General features: G+C 38.1%; 1 pseudogene; it reads left to right on the forward strand.

Moving 5' to 3' along the window:
• The first annotated feature begins 262 nt into the window (after window positions 1–262).
• LOC118854309 lies at window positions 263–1,022 on the forward strand (annotated as a pseudogene).
• Window positions 1,023–16,496: the final 15,474 nt, after the last annotated feature.

Here is a 16,496-nt window from a genome sequence, read left to right on the forward strand (position 1 = left end):
ATTCATATTGTAATCATTAATTTGCATTTGCCATATTACAAAAATTTTAAATTTCAACTTTTTATTTGTATTCTTGATATTCCCAGTAGTAATTCTCTTTTCTACATATATCTGCTCATAGAAGATTACTACAATAACGAATTATGATTCCCTAGGGTGAAAAGGAATCATTTTGGTTTCCTAATCCAACTGTCATTTTTGTCATTCTTAAATTTAAAGAAAAAGTACTAACAGTATGAAAAACAAAATAAAAACTATTTTTCCAGCCGGAATCATGGTGGGCATAGAAGAAAAGAAGAAGCTACCATCCGTTCCAGAATCCCTTCTGAAAAAGTGAGAGGCTTTTGCAACACTGAAGGCCAAATGCTTGGAGAAGAAGATAGCTATTAAAAAGCTCCGTAAAATATGGAGAAAAGTTATCTATGAAAAATCTAAAGCCTACCATAAGGAGTACAGACAGATGTACAGGAGTGAAATCTGGCTAGCTAGAATGGCACACAAAGCTGGCAACTACTATGTACCTGCTGAACCCAAGTTAGCTTTTGTGATCAGAATGAGAGGTATCAATGCTGTTAGCCCAAAGGTCCGAAAAGTATTGCAACTTCTTCGTCTTCGCCAAATCTTCAATGGCACTTTTGTTAAACTTAACAAGGCTTCTATTAACATGCTGAGGATTGTGGAACCATACGTTGCATGGGGTTACCCAAACCTGAAGTCTGTGGATGACTTGATTTACAAACGTGGTTATGGCAAGATCAAGAAACAGAGGATTGCCCTCACGGATAATGCCCTTATTGCAAAATCTCTTGGTAAATATGGAATTATCTGCATGGAGGATTTGATCCATGAGATGTACACTGTTGGCAAGCACTTTAAAGCTGCCAACAACTTCCTGTGGCCCTTCAAATTATCTTCTCCATGAGGCGGAATGAAGAAAAAGACTACACATTTTGTGGAAGGTTCCCTGGTAACAGGGAAGACCAGATCAACAGGCTTATTAGAAGAATGAACTAAAGGTCTCTACCATGATTTTTTTTCTAATGGTCTGTTAATAAAAATGCCTGTGACAAAAATAATAAAAGTAACAACAAACAAAAGCACCCTGATGGTATTTCAATTGAGAAGCTTAGTTACTGAACTATAATAAATTATATCAGAAAACATAGTATTATGAAGGCAATGCTTTGTAAATACCTTATCCTCTAAAAAAGGGGAGACTAAGGGTGAACCTAATCACTGGCTCTAAGAATTTGAAAGGCTATCATCTTTTTCATCCATACCTCTAGGTCCAAGAGGTAAAAGTTCTTGGGAATTTCAGATAAGCAGAATACAGACAATGTTATCCCAAAGTAGAATGGGCTTTTCTTGGTGGGTGGAAGAGGAGTGAGATCAGTGAAAAAATAATACCTCTATCAAAGGAAGCAATTCAGTAAAAGCTGGATGACTGCTTTACAAGAGAGGGAATACATGAATGGTCTGGTTGAGACTGTATTAGATGGCCACTGAGGTATCTTCCAGTGTTAACCCAGAAGACGTAAGGAGTTGAATTTTAAATGTCTCTGGCTAATAAACTCACATAATTAGAGAGAATGGCTAATGAAGTTAAGGTTTGGGAATTGATTCATGAGCCAATAGATTGATTTCACTCACTTCAATAATGGTAGACTGCAGGGCGGAGCAAAGATGGTGGCTGGTAAACAGAGACTAGAGTGAGCTCCGTACCCGAGTCCCTCCAAAAACCTATAAAAAAATGGCTCTGAACCAATTCTAGAACGGCAGAACCCACAGAACAGCAGAGGGAAGCACGGCTCCAGCCCAGGACAACCTGGATGGTCTGTGGGTGAGGTCTATTCCACACGGAGCTGGGAGCTGGGAACGGAGTGGAGCAGAGCCCAGCCTGAGCGGCGTGGACCATCCAGACCAGAAGCCAGGCGGAGGGGGACCTAGCGCCCTGAATATGTGAGCTGCGGCAGTTACCAGACCCCTCGACCCACAAACACCAAAGACTGCGAAGAAGGTTAGTGGGAAAAGCTGCGGGAGTGGAAGGAGTTTGCAGTTTGGCTTCCAGCACCGGGGGCAGCAGAGGTGGGGCAGCTAGAGCTGTTGTTACTTCCGGCTCCAGGCCCACCTGGTGGGAGGAATTAAGTGGCGCATCAGAGCAGGAGTGCAACAGCCTGCCGAAGATCTGAGCCCAGTCTGGACTGGGGGTTCTTGGGGAAGGAGGAGTGCGGCTCTGACAGAGCTGGCACCTCCCCCCCCAAACGTGGAACATAGAACTCGTTAGTCTACAAGCAGTCATACCCCACTGAAAAACTCAAGGGTCAAGTTAGTTGGTTGGGAATATGGCCAGGACGCGAAAACGCGCCCAGATTCAGTCTCAGATTTTGGATTCTTTCTTTGGTGACAAAGGAGACCAAAACATGCAGCCTAAAGAAGACAACAAAGTCATAGAGCCTACAACCAAAGCCTCCAAGGAAAACATGAACTGGCCCCAGGCCATAGAAGAACTCAAAAAGGATTTGGAAAAGCAAGTTAGAGAAGTAGAGGAAAAATTGGGAAGAGAAATGAGAAGGATGCGAGACAACCATGAAAAACAAGTCAATGACTTGCTAAAGGAGACCCAAAGAAATACTGAAAAATACACTGAAGAAAACAACACCTTAAAAAACAGACTAACTCAAATGGCAAAAGAGCTCCAAAAAGCCAATGAGGAGAAGAATGCCTTGAAAGGAAGAATTAGCCAAATGGAAAAGGAGGTCCAAAAGACCACTGAAGAAAATACTACTTTAAAAATTAGATTGGAGCAAGTGGAAACTAGTGACTTTATGAGAAATCAGAATATTATAAAACAGAACCAAAGGAATGAAAAAATGGAAGACAATGTGAAATATCTCCTTGGAAAAACCACTGACCTGGAAGATAGATCCAGGAGAGATAATTTAAAAATTATTGGACTACCTGAAAGCCATGATCAAAAAAAGAGCCTAGATACCATCTTTCAAGAAATTATCAAGGAGAACTGCCCTGATATTCTAGAGCCACAGGGCAAAATAGAAATTGAAAGAATCCATCGATCGCCTCCTCAAATAGATCACAAAAAGAAATCTCCTAGGAATATTGTCGCCAAATTCCAGAGCTCCCAGATCAAGAAGAAAATACCGCAAGCAGCCAGAAAGAAACAATTTGAGTATTGTGGAAACTCAATCAGAATAACCAAAGATCTGGCAGCCTCTACATTAAGAGATCGAAGGGCTTGGAATGTGATATTCCGGAGATCAATGGAGCTAGGATTAAAACCTAGAATCACCTACCCAGGAAAACTGAGTGTCATGTTCCAAGGCAAAATATGGATTTTCAATAAAATAGAGGACTTTCAAGCTTTTCCAGTGAAAAGACCAGAACTGAATAGAAAATTTGACTTTCAAACACAAGAATCAAGAGAAGCATGAAAAGGTAATCAAGAAACGGAAATTGCAAGGGACTTACTAAAGTTGAACTGTTTTCTTTACATTCCTACATGGAAAGATGATGTGTATGATTCATGAGACCTCAGTATTAGGGTAGTTGAAGGAAATATGCATATATATATATATATATATATATATATATATATATATATATATGTTTATGTATATATCTATGTGTATATGTATGTATGTGTATGTATGTGCATATATATATGTGTGTGTTTTTATATATATATGTAAAAGAGAGAGAGCAGACACAGGGTGAGTTGAAGATGAAGGGAAGATATCTAAAAGAAATAAAATGAAATTAAGGGATGAGAGAGCAACATACTGAGAGAGGGAGATAGGGAGAGATAGAATGGGGTGGATTATCTCGCATAAAGGTGGCAAGAGGAAGCAGTTCTGTGGGAGGAGGGGAGAGGGGAGGTGAGGGGGGAATGAGTGAAGCTTGCTCTCATCAGATTTGGCCTGAGGAGGGAATATCAAACACATTCAGTTGGGTATCTTACCCCACAGGAAGGAAGAGGGAGGAAGATAAAAAAGGGGGGATGATGGAGGGGAGGGCAGATGGGGGTGGAGGTAATCAAAACAAACACTTTGGAAAGGGGACAGGGTCAAGGGAGAAAATTCAATAAAGCGGGATGGGTTGGGAAGGAGCAAAATGTAGTTAGCCTTTCACAACATGAGTATTGTGGAAGGGTTATACATAATGATACATGTGTGGCCTAGGTTGAATTGCTCGACTTCTTAGGGAGGGTGGGTGGGAAGGGAAGAGGGGAGAGAATTTGGAACTCAAAGTTTTAAAATCAGATGTTCAAAAAAAAAAGTTTTTGCATGCAACTAAAAAATAAGATACAGAGGCAATGGGGTGTAGAAATTTATCTTGCCCTACAAGAAAGGAAGGGAAAAGGGGATGAGAGGGGAGGGGGGTGACAGAGGGGAGGGCTGACTGGGGAACAGGGCAACCAGTATATATGCCATCTTGGAGTGGGGGGCAGGGTAGAAATGGGGAGAAAATTTGTAATTCAAACTGTTGTGAAAATCAATGGTGAAAACCAAATATGTTAAATAAATAAATTTAAATTAAAAAAAAATAAATATATTTAGGATAAAAAAAATAATGGTAGACTGCATGTGAAAGTAGCTCCATCTTTTATGCACAAGCACGTCATTAATATGAAGATGACCAAGCAGGAAATAATGGGGATAAGGATGTCCATCGTATACACTATTTTTTTAAAAAGCCAAAATTCTTGCTGAAGAATTGCTTACAAGCTACATAACTAGCTATTAAACAAACTGTATTACAGGAATGTGATTGTGTATTATTTTGTTCTAAAACATGGCAAATGTGGTGAACATAAAGCTGTGTGGAACAACTTAGACAAATTGTTACAAAATGAAGTTAGCAGAACCAGGAAAATGATAGGCACAATAACTACGATAATGTAAATAAAAAAATGACAACCCCAAATAATTCAGTAATGAATACTGAAAAATGACAGAGACAAGACTGGTCCCAAAGAGATAAAAGAAGATATTTTGTCTCACTCTCCCGCCTTACCCTTTGCCAAAGTAGGAGTTTACAGCTGTGGAGCAGTGTATGTAGCCTACATTTTATGTGCTGAGTGAAATTTTAGGTGTTTTTCCTCTTTTTTAAAGAAAAAAAAGACAGCTTTTTATAAAGGCTAGTTCTCTGAGAGGGGAAAGAGGAGGGATACCGAGCAAAATTTAGGTTATATAAAAACCCAAGTTATCAATTAAAATGTGGTTTAACTCCTTTAACTTCTCCTCTAAGTATTTGTATATTATACCACGTAGAGAATAGATATTAAGTAATGCTATCACTTCGTTGTCTTGGTGCCTTTTAGCAAGATATAGTTTCCTTCCATATCTCTTTTAATTAGATCTATCTTTTGTTTTGCTTTGTCTGAGATTACAATGATACCCCTGCTTTTATTTACTTCAGCTGAAGCAAAATATGTTCTACTCCAGCCTTTTGCCTTTAACCTGTGTATATCTCCTGTGTCAAATGTTTCTTGTAAACAAGATATTGTAGAAGTATGTTTTTCAATCCATTCTGCTATCTTCCTCAGTTTCATAGGAGAGTTCATTCTATTCACATTCAGTTATGATTACTCTCTGTGTCTTTTCCTCCATCTTATTTCTCCTAATGTTTATGCTTTTATTTCTCCCTTCCACTCCTCAAAAGAATTTTGCCTTTGAGCACTGTATTCCTCTTTTTTCTATCCCTATTGGCTCTTCTCCTTTATCTTGCCCTTTTCCCCTCGCTCCTTCTTCCCTCCCTTCTAACCACACCCCCCGACACTTTTCTTTCTCCATACCCCTCCAACTACCTGTAGGAAAAGTGAGATTTCTATACTTTTCAGAGTATATTATTTCCTTCTTTAACCAAATCCGATGAAATTGAAGCTCAAACACTGCTCTTCTCCCTCCCTTCTTTCCCTCTACAGTAATATGTTTTTGTGCCTCTTCATGTGATGTAATTTACCCTTTTCTACCTCCTCCTTACCTCTTCTCACAGAACAATCCCTTTACACCCATTAATTAGGTTCTTTATCTTCATATCATTTACTTTATACTGACACCCTCAGTCTCTGGATATCCCTTTTAATTGTCATAATAACTGTACCATTGTCAAGATTGACATATACATATATATATGTATATGAAACATGTATTAAACAATATAATCTTATATAAGGATATAAACATTTTGCCCTTATTGAATAACAAGGTTTTTTCCCCTGTTTACCTATTTATGTCTCTCTTGGGTTTTGTATTTGAAGATCAAATTATCCACCGATCTCTGGCCTTTTCATTAGAAAAGTCTGGAATTGCCTTATTTTATTGAATGTCCATCTCCTTGCCTGAAAAATTATGCTCAGTTTTGCTGGGTAGTTGATTCTTGGTTGTAGTCCAAGCTCCTTCGCCTTTCGGAATATGGTCTTCCAATTTCTCCTGTCTTTTAATGTAAAAGCTGAAAGATCCTGCGTGATCCTGACAGTAGTTCTGTGATATTTGAATTTTCTTTCTAGCTGCTTACAGTATTTTTTCCTTGACCTGGTAGTTCTGTAATTTGGCTATAATATTCCTTAGAGTTTTCAGTTTGGGATCTCTTTCAGGGGGTGATTGGTGGATGCTTTTGATGACTATTTTACCCTCTGGTTCTAGGACCTTAGGGCCATTATCCTTGATGATTTCTTGGAAGATAATGTCCAGGCTCTTTTTTTCATCATGGCTTTCCTGTGCACCAATAATTCTTAGATTATCTGTCCTGGATCTATTGTCCAGGTCAGTTGTTTTTCTAATCAGATATGTCATGTTTTCTTCTATTTCTTCATTCTTTAGAATTTGTTTGACTGATTCTTGATGCCTCACAGAGTCATTAGCTTCTACTTGCCCAATTCTAATTTTTAATTAATTGTTTTCTTCATTTAGCTTCTGTATATCCTTTTCAATTTGTTTAATTTTACTTATCAAGGAGTCATTTTATGCAATTGTGTTTTTGAACTGCCTTAAACATTTTGCAAATTTTACTTTTTAAGATTTCTTCTCATCAGTAGTTTTTTTTTTCATTTTTTCTTTTACCTCTCTAATTTGGTTTTTAAAACCCTCCTTGAGCTCTTCAGGAATGTTTTGGGGCTTGATCCCAGTTCACATTTCCTTTTGAGGTTTCATCTGTGGGTTTAGTGTCAATGCTGTCCTCTTCTGAATTGATATTTTGATCTTCATTGTCTCCATAAAAAGAATGAATTGTCCTTGGTTTTCTGGATTGTTTCTTCATGGTGTTTATCTTTTTCCTGCCTTTTAAAGTGGATCTCTGCTTCTTGGGCCCTGGGTCTCTATCTCATTCCTCTTGTGCTGTGAACTGGGGAACTGGTTACTGACTTTGTGTGCTTTGGCCTCTGGTTTTGTGAGGTGTGGGGGAGGGGTTGTCTGGCTGCTGGATGTCTCCTCTTCTCCTCGGGCTGTGCTATAGTATGGGTATCTTCAGACCTCAGTCTGTTTCTGGTGTCTGGCGATTCCCCTGGCTGTGCTGAGGCATGCCTAGGGTCCTGGTTTTGGTGCCTGATGGCTCTACCCCCTAGGGCTCAGGACCTCCTGCTTGCCTGCTAAGGTGGGGCTTGCTGTAATGCCTCCCTTCCTGCACTGGTCTTCTCCTTCCACTGCAAGAGGGGCCCATCTTCCTAGCTTCCGAGGCTAAATGCCTGCTGTACCCCTATTTCTGGCTCTTCTATTCCAATGTTGTTCCTAGAACAGTATTCTCTGGGTTATTCAAAGTCAGCCAGAGAGGAATAAGAGCACTTACAGTTTACTCTTTTTTCATGGCTCCCAGAAGTTCAAGAAGGTGTTTCAAGCCTTTAGTCTGTGGACTGATAGCCCCAGGAGTAACTACTGTCATTGGCCACACCTCTGAGCTTCTGTCTCACCAAGCTCTGACAGATTCCTGTCCTGCACTGAGAGACCTGGGGATTGCCACTGCAGCTTGCATTTTAGCCCCCCCTGAGCCTGCTCTTGCTTCAGTATGGTCTGGTGGACTCCCACACACTCAGCTCTCTTCCAGCTTTGTGGAACAGCTGCTCCCTATAAACCATCAGGACTCTCCTGAAATGCAAATCTGCCAGGCAATGTCTCCTAGTGGATTTTACCTCCCTCAAATTTGTTCAGATTCATGTTTAAAGAGTTATCTAAAAGAGTTTATGAAAGAGCTCAGGTATTTCCCTGCTTTTACTCTGCCATCTTGAATCTGCCTCCTCAAAAATTTTTTTAAGCTTTTCCATGGACTCTGACCAATTCATACTTTTCTTGGAGGCTTTGAATGTGGGAACTTTGCCTTTGTGGTCTTATGTTAGATGTGTTTTTTGAATCTTCCTTTTCACCACAGTAAGATTCCATAGTCTGATTTTTTCCCTCCGTTTGCTCATTTTCCCAGCCAATTACTTGACTTTTTAGCTCTTTGTTAAGGTAGTACTCTGCTTGCAGTTTGGAGGGTGTACTGTCCCAAGCTTCAGGGGTTTTGTGCAGCTGTTTTCAGTGTCTGGCACTTAATAGGCATTCTCTTTTATGCTTATTCTCTTTTCTTACCTCACATTGTATGCCTGGGGAACAACAGCAAAGAATGTCACCGGTAATGGGACATGTCCAAAGCAACAAAAACCCAATTTTGGAAAACCAATCTAGGTTGAGAGGAAGAAATAGTTATCCATATTTAGCATCATGGGATCTATAACTAGGAGAAATTTTATATCCAAGCCAATCCTTTCATAAGAACAGTGAATTCCATAGAGGTCAAGCCATGGTAAATGAGGGAGGAAGTGGAATAGACAAAATATGAAACCCAATAATCACTGTATTTGAAATTCAATGCTCTTTCCATGACAAAAAAGCAGATTCTTAGCCTTATTGTCATCATGCAGTGTTGCTTCATTGTCTTTCTCTTCATGTCTAAATCCTAAATTTTATCTCTGATTTGAGATTTGTTACTGTTGTTGTTCAGTGGTGCCAATACTTCCTGACCTTGTGAACCATACTGTTCATGTGATTTTATTGGCAAGGATACTGGAGTGGCTTGCCATTTCTTCCTCTAGTGAATTAAGGCAAAGAGAGATTACATGACTTGCCTAAGGTGACCCAGCTAGTAAGTGTCTGATACCAGATTTAAACTCAGAAATTCCAGACTTTCCACCCTGTGCTCCATCCACAGAGCAATCTGACTTCCCCTACAGGTCTGAGACTTAGGGTATATCAATCTTCAGTGCATAAACCGAACATGATCATCCCATTTCTTTTTTTAGTCTTTGTTTTATATTTTATTTTTTCCTCAGTTACATGTCAAGAAAATTTTTAGTATCAGTTTTTACAAGACTTTGACTTCCAAATATTTTTCCCTCTTTCTCCTCTCTCCCTTCTGAAAATGGCAGGCAATTTGACATGGTTTATAAATGTGCTGTAATGTAAAAAAAATATCATATTACTCACAGTTGTGAAAGAAAAAAACAGAAAAAAACGTAAAAAATACTATAAATGAAAAAAATATGCTTTGATCTGATTCAAAGGCCATTAGTTCTTTATCTGGAAATTGTGAGTCCTTTGTATTTGGCTTAGATTATTGTGTTGCTGAGAAGAGCTGAGTTGATCAACACACAGTGCTGCTAATACTGTGTATAACATTTTTCTGGTTCTGGTCATTTCACTTTCCATGAGTTCACACAAGTCCTTCCATGATTTTATGAAACCTGCCTTTTCATCATTTCTTGTTGTACAATAATATTCTGTACAGAAAGATGTGGAGGCCCTCTCCCCCACCCAACCAGAACTATGGTCAAGCACATGGAAGTCAGGCCACTGGAAGATGCATGTTTGCCTTGGGCTATCCTAAAGTGTGTAGTAGTTCTGAGAGCTAAAGCCTGGCAGTTCCCCTGTCTTTGCTGAGGCACATGGTGGGGTTCTGGTGTTGGCACTTGGCTCCTTCTCCACACTGGGCCTCAGGATCTCCCCCTAGTTTGCTGAAGTGGGGCTTGCTGCTGGCTTATTGGGGCACTATTTATCCTAGACTGTGCTATCCTTTTACCAAAGTGGGACAGACCCTCTTTGCTGGTCCTCCAACTCCATCTCCACTCCATCTTTCTGCTGGCTCTGCTGTTCCAGGATTTGTTCTGGGTCACTATTTTATGTTTAGAAGAGAATATGGGAGAGCTACAATGATTTACTGCCTGTTTTGCCTTGGCTCCAGGAAGTCACAATGACTTTATGGTCCTCAGTTATAAAATAAGAGTAAAGATATTTTCTCTCATTTAAACATAGTGGTTAGTGGTAAAAAGCATGATTTTGTACTCCCTATAAATCCATAATTGTAACCCCAGAACTTGAATTGTAGAACAGTTATGAATCTGCTTTGGTAAAAGAATTTTGGAAGTTATCTACATCAGAGATGCCAAAAATTTGGTCATCAAGTTGGTATTGTCACTGAGAGTACTCCCAAAAGTGGCTTAATCAGATTAAAATATAACTGGGAAATATTTAACAAAAGTAAAAAAATTAAAATAGGACACAGATTATATTAACATGTGGTTTTGTGAATCAATATGCAATGTTTCAGAGGATCCCTATGTATTTCTTAATGGCCACCATTTCTATTTGAATTTGACACCACAACTCAATGCCAGTGAAATATCAGGTTGGGGTGGGGGCAGAGCCAAGATGGTGGCTGGAAAGCAGGGACTCAATCTCTCCCCCAAATCTCTCTAAACACCTTTAAAATGGCTTTGAATAAAGTTTAGAGCTGTGGAACCCACAAAATAGCAGAGGGAAGCAGGTCTCCAGCCTAGGAGAGCCTGAATGGTCACTGAGAAGGATCTATCACACCATGCTGGGGGTGGAGTGCAGCCCAACATGGACATGCAAGGACTGAGCAGATTGGGAGTTGGGTTAAGCAGGCCCTAGGGTCCTGAATCACTGAGCTGTGGCAGTTACCAGATTTCTCAGACTTCTCAACCCAAAAAAGCCAAAAACAACTTATCATGTCAGTGGGAAAATCTAGATCTGGTTGGTAAGAGAAGTGCGTGGACCAGCCCCAGCCTTGCGGTGGCAGAGGTGGTACAGCTTCAGCAGCAGGAAGATCTAGCAGCTGTTTCTGGAGGTCCACCTATGGCTGCTTCTGGACCTAGGCCCTTCCAGTGGGAGGAATCAAGCAGCTGATCAGAGTGGGAGTGCAGGGAGCACTTTGCTGGTGCAGAGGCAGGGTTCTCTTGATTGCCCTGCTTGGATCTGGGTCGAGGTCCTGGTGTGCAGTTCTTGGGGGAGGAGGAGCGGTGGTATGGCAGAGTTTCCTGTGCAGAAGTAGCTCTTCAAACAGCAGTGCAACACCCCTGAAGCTTGGGACAAAGCATTCACCACTCTAAAGGCAGTCATACCCTGAAAAAAAGCTCAAGGGTCAAGCAGTTGTTTGGGAACATGAACAAGCAGCAAAAAGGACTAAGACTATAGAATCTTTTTTTGGTGACAAGATAAAAACATATATCCAGAAGAAGTCTACAAAGTCAAAGAGCCCCCATCAAAGGCCTCCAAGGGAAATGTGAATTAGTCTCAGGCCATGGAAGAGCTCAAAAAGGACTTGGAAAAGCAAGTAAGAGAAGTAGAGGAAAAAAAATTGGGAAGAGAATGAGAGTGATGCAAGAAACTCATGAAAACATCTCAATGACTTGCTAAGGGAGACCCAAAAATACTGAAGAAAATAACACCTTAAAAATAGACTAACCCAAATAGCAAAAGAGTTCCAAAAAGCCAATGAGGAGAAGAATGCTTTGAAAGGCAGAATTAGCCAAATGGAAAAGGAGGTACAACAGACCACTGAAGAAAATAATACCTTAAAAATTAGAATGGAGCAAGTGGAGGCTAGTGACTTTATGAGAAATCAAGAAATTATAAAGCAGAACCAAATGAGTGAAAAAGAGAAGACAATGTGAAACATCTCATTGGAAAAATGACTGACCTGTGAAAAAGATCCAGAATAGATAATTTAAAAGTTATCAGACTACCTGAAAGCCATGATCAAAAAAACAGCCCAGACATCATCTTTCAAGAAATTATCCAGGAAAACTGCCCTGCTATTCTAAAAGCAGAGGGTAAAATAGAAATTAAAAGAATCCCCCAATTGACTCTTGAAAAATGATCCCCAAAAGAAAACTCCTAGGAATACTGTAGTCAAACTCCAGAGTTCCCAGGTCAGGGAGAAAGTACTGCAAGCAGCCAGAAAGAAACAACTTGGATATTGTGGAAAAATAATCAGAATAATACAAGATCTAGCAGCTTCTACATTAAGGGATTGAAGGGCTTGGTATATGATATTCCTGAGGTCAAAGGAGCTAAGATTAAAACGAAGTATCACCTACCCAGCAAAACTGAGTATAATACTCCAGGGAAAAATTTGGATTTTCAATAAAATAGAGTACATTCAAGCTTTATCAATGAAAAGACCAGAGAAGAATGGAAAATTTGTCTTTCAAATACAAGAATCAAGAGAAGCATGAAAAGGTAAACAAGAAAGAGTAATCATGAGGGACTTACTAAAGTTGAACTGTTTTGTTTACATTCCTGCATGCAAAGAAGATATTTGTAACTCATGAAACTTCTCAGTATTAGGATATATATATATATATACACACACACACACATATATATCTATAGACAAAGGGCACAGGATGAGTTGAATATGAAGAGATGACATCTAAAAATAAATAAATAAATACAATTAAGGGTTAAGAGAGGAATATATTGAGAGGAGAAAGGGAGAGATAGAATGGGGTAAATTATTTCACATAAAAGTGGTGAGAAAAAGCAGATCTATTGGAAGGGAAGAGGGGCAGGTGAAAGGGAATGAGTGAATCTTGCTCTCATCAGATTTGACTTAAAGATGGAATAAGATAGAAGGGAGGGCAGATAGGGGTAGTAGGTAATCAAAAGCAAACACTTTCAAAAAAGGACAGGGTCAAGGGAGAAAATTGAATAAAGGGAAACAGTATGGTTGGAGGGAAATGTAGTTACTCTTTTACAACATGACTGTTATGGAAGTGTTTTACATAATGATACATGTGTGGCCTATGCTGAATTAATTGCCCTCTCAAGGAGGGTGGGTGGGGAGGGAAGAAGGCAGAGAATTTGGAACTCAATATTCTAAAAACAAATGCTCAAAAAAAGTTATTTTCACATGCAACTGGGAAATAAAATATACAAGCCAGGGAGTATAGAAATCTTTTTTGCCCTACCAGAAAGTAAAGGGAAAGGGAATGGGGGGGAAGTGGGATGACAGAAAGGAGGGCAGACTGGGGAAAGGGGTAATCAGAATATATACCATCTTGGGGTGGGGGAGGGTAGAAATGGGGAGAAAGTTGGTAACTCAAAATCTTATGGAAATCAATGTTCAAAACTAAAAAATATTAAAAAATAAAAAACCCTTTTTTTTTAAAAAGCACCATCAGGTCCCCATAACAAATAAATATTTTTGGGTTGTCATATGAGAAAAGTCAAATATGCCACCATTAGTCACCCAGAAAGGAAGAATATGTATCATACCCTCAAGTGTTTGGCTCACAAAGAGACTATGATAATCACTTTGCCTTTGTTAACAGTACTTTTTCATATTAATTTTAAAATTCATCTAGGTACTCATTGTAGGATTACTTGATTTAAGGGGGAATAAAAATATCTTGAATGTAGAACTCCAGGGACAAACTCTGCTACTTTAAGATGAAACAGGAATTATTATTATTGTTATATTGTTATTTCTAGTACTATTTTTCCCCAGGATTATATCCCATTTCCCCTAAAGATGTATTAAGTTGACAATCTATTCTTGTCTGTATCTTCTTTTAAATTGCCTCAAATACCCTAAGAGACTTATCTAATGTCTTACAAAGCACTTAAAGAGACTGTTTTAATGCAGCATAGGGAAGAAAAGGGAGCTGCCTTTAAAAGGGAACATTCTGAGCATGTCTGGGTTAAAGTCACTAATTAGGTAATATTGTTCAAAAATATGTTTTACTGTTGCTTTTTATGACTGGACTTGATATAGCTCTCCCTGTCTCTTGAATAATTTCATATTTCTACTGAATTGTGCACTTTGAAAAAATTACCAAACAGTACAAGGTAGTTTATTCTTATGCATGAAGAGGCTTTTCTCTTAGGTTTTGCAACACACTCCAAGTTGGTACAAAGAACACCATTTATACACTAGTGTTTATCATTTTTTTTCCCAAAATCTCATACAGTAACATGAATTACACTTAGTTTAATATACTGTAGTTCATTTTACTTTAAAATATATGTTCTGTGGCTTTTTGTATTAACTTCCTAGTACTTTAAATAGAGAACATTGACAGGCTATGGAATTATGGACAGTTCTATTTTTGCATTTCTATTGCTGAAATAATTATGACCACTTTCCTTCTTCAGGTTTAAAAGGAAAAAGTGGGTCTGCTTGAAACTAATTACCTACAATTCTGACTTGATAGACCAAAATGTCAAAGCCAATTTTTACTTTTTAAACTTGTCTCAGTTCTCCTTGTGGTATTCTATATTAAAAGTAAAATGCTTTGATGTGATATCTGTCACTGTATCCTATGTGTAGGAAGATGTAATTATAAAAAAAGAAAACTTATCTTAGAAAAGAACAAAAAGACCCCAGATGAATGAGTTTTGTAAAATTCTATTTTTAGAATAGACATCATATTATTTCTATCATTCCAAATGTTCTGTTCTTTGGGAAAAAAATCCTAAACACAAACTTTACCTAAGACCATCTACATAATTCCAAGTCATCAATTTAATTTAGTAATTAGAAGTCTGTGAAAAACTTCTGTCAAAACTTGATTGTCTGGCAGGGCATTTAGTCAATTTATTAAGTGCTTAACATATCACAAGCATTGAATTAAGCACTGATGACAAAAATAAAAGAGGTGGGGACAAAAATATTGTCCCTTCCCTCAAGGGGATTTTGTTCTAATGGGAGAAAAAAGTGTACATACAGACAAGATATATATATATATATATATATATATATATATATATATATATATATACAGAGAGAGAGAGAGAGAGAGAGAGTAGATGGATGGTAACCTCTGTTGTAAAGCACTGGAAAATCTTCCTGCAAAAAGTCAGAGATACTAGATTACCAGTTAATTGATTTTTCTTTTTACTCTTTAAATAGTTGTTTTGTTATCACATAGAAACAATCTAAGTTTTAACAATTGTCATAGGAAAAAATACCTTTACATTTTTAACAAAAATGAAATGACAAATTATTTTATCTGAAACAAAAAAGAAATTCTAGTTCTATAGGATCCTTATCCTTCCCTTTCATTATGTGACTGAACCCCACTATTTTTCCAGTAATGCATCTATTTAATGTAGTAATTTATAATATTTTTGTATATAAATTTGTTATACCATATTTCTCCCCATTAGGAATATCTGCAGTGCCTTTAAGTGATACACACTTGTGAGTCTTTGAAGATTATAGTGTTCTCTGATTCACAGACATCGTGAGAAGATTATTCCTTTTAAATAAGATGAGATCTTTTTTCATGAGGAGTTTAGTGTTTTTAAAAGTATTACACCATTTTCCAAAGGTAAATCACTTTACTCTTTCCCGCTCATTTCTGAGCCCAGTCCATTTTCCATCTGCAGTGATTGTTCAAGAGTTGTATTGATGGACCACCCCATTGGACTACCTATTTACCTATTATATAATTTGAATTAAAAAAGCAGTCTTTGGAGAGAGATTCTGAAATACATCAGCAGCTATGCTTATTCTATACCTTCCTTTTGTCCTTCTTGGGGAAGTAGCTATTCTTCATTACCACACTACATAGCAGGCATGTGTGGCATAGAAATCAGGTCAGTGAAGCTAGAAGGACTGATTGATTCAAGGAATCTATTCTATTTTCAGGTTGGAATAATACAGTGAGAGACTTGTTTCCTTTTCCCACTTATTTTTATTACTGTATTCAGCATATTTCGTATTGGTGTTTTATGCAGATGAGAGAAAGCTGGGGTTAGAGTGATAATTTGTGACTCTGCTGTCATGCTCCAAGTTTCAAAGTTCCCCTCCTCCCATTTTTGATCTTTCTTAAAGCAATTATGATATATATATATATATATATATACACACATGTATATATATATATATACATTATATATTATATACATACCTATAGTTCATCTGATAATTAGTAACTAGTGACATCTATTTTACTGTTCTAATGGACTTCAATTAAAATGGTCTATTGTTTAGATTTCCCCATATTGTCACCCACATTGAACCTTAATTACCTTGAGGCCACTTATGTCTTCGGAATCCTACAGAAAACAGGGCAATGCTTTCATCAATGCAGAGATGGATGCATATTTTCATTATTGAATTTGATTTGAAAATTCATCATGAGCAGGAGACAGGAAGAAAAATCTGTGACTAGGTAAGATAACAATATTTATAATCATTTCTTT

The sequence above is a fragment of the Trichosurus vulpecula genome, chromosome 6 (assembly GCF_011100635.1).
Source record: "Trichosurus vulpecula isolate mTriVul1 chromosome 6, mTriVul1.pri, whole genome shotgun sequence".
NCBI lineage: Eukaryota > Metazoa > Chordata > Mammalia > Diprotodontia > Phalangeridae > Trichosurus > Trichosurus vulpecula.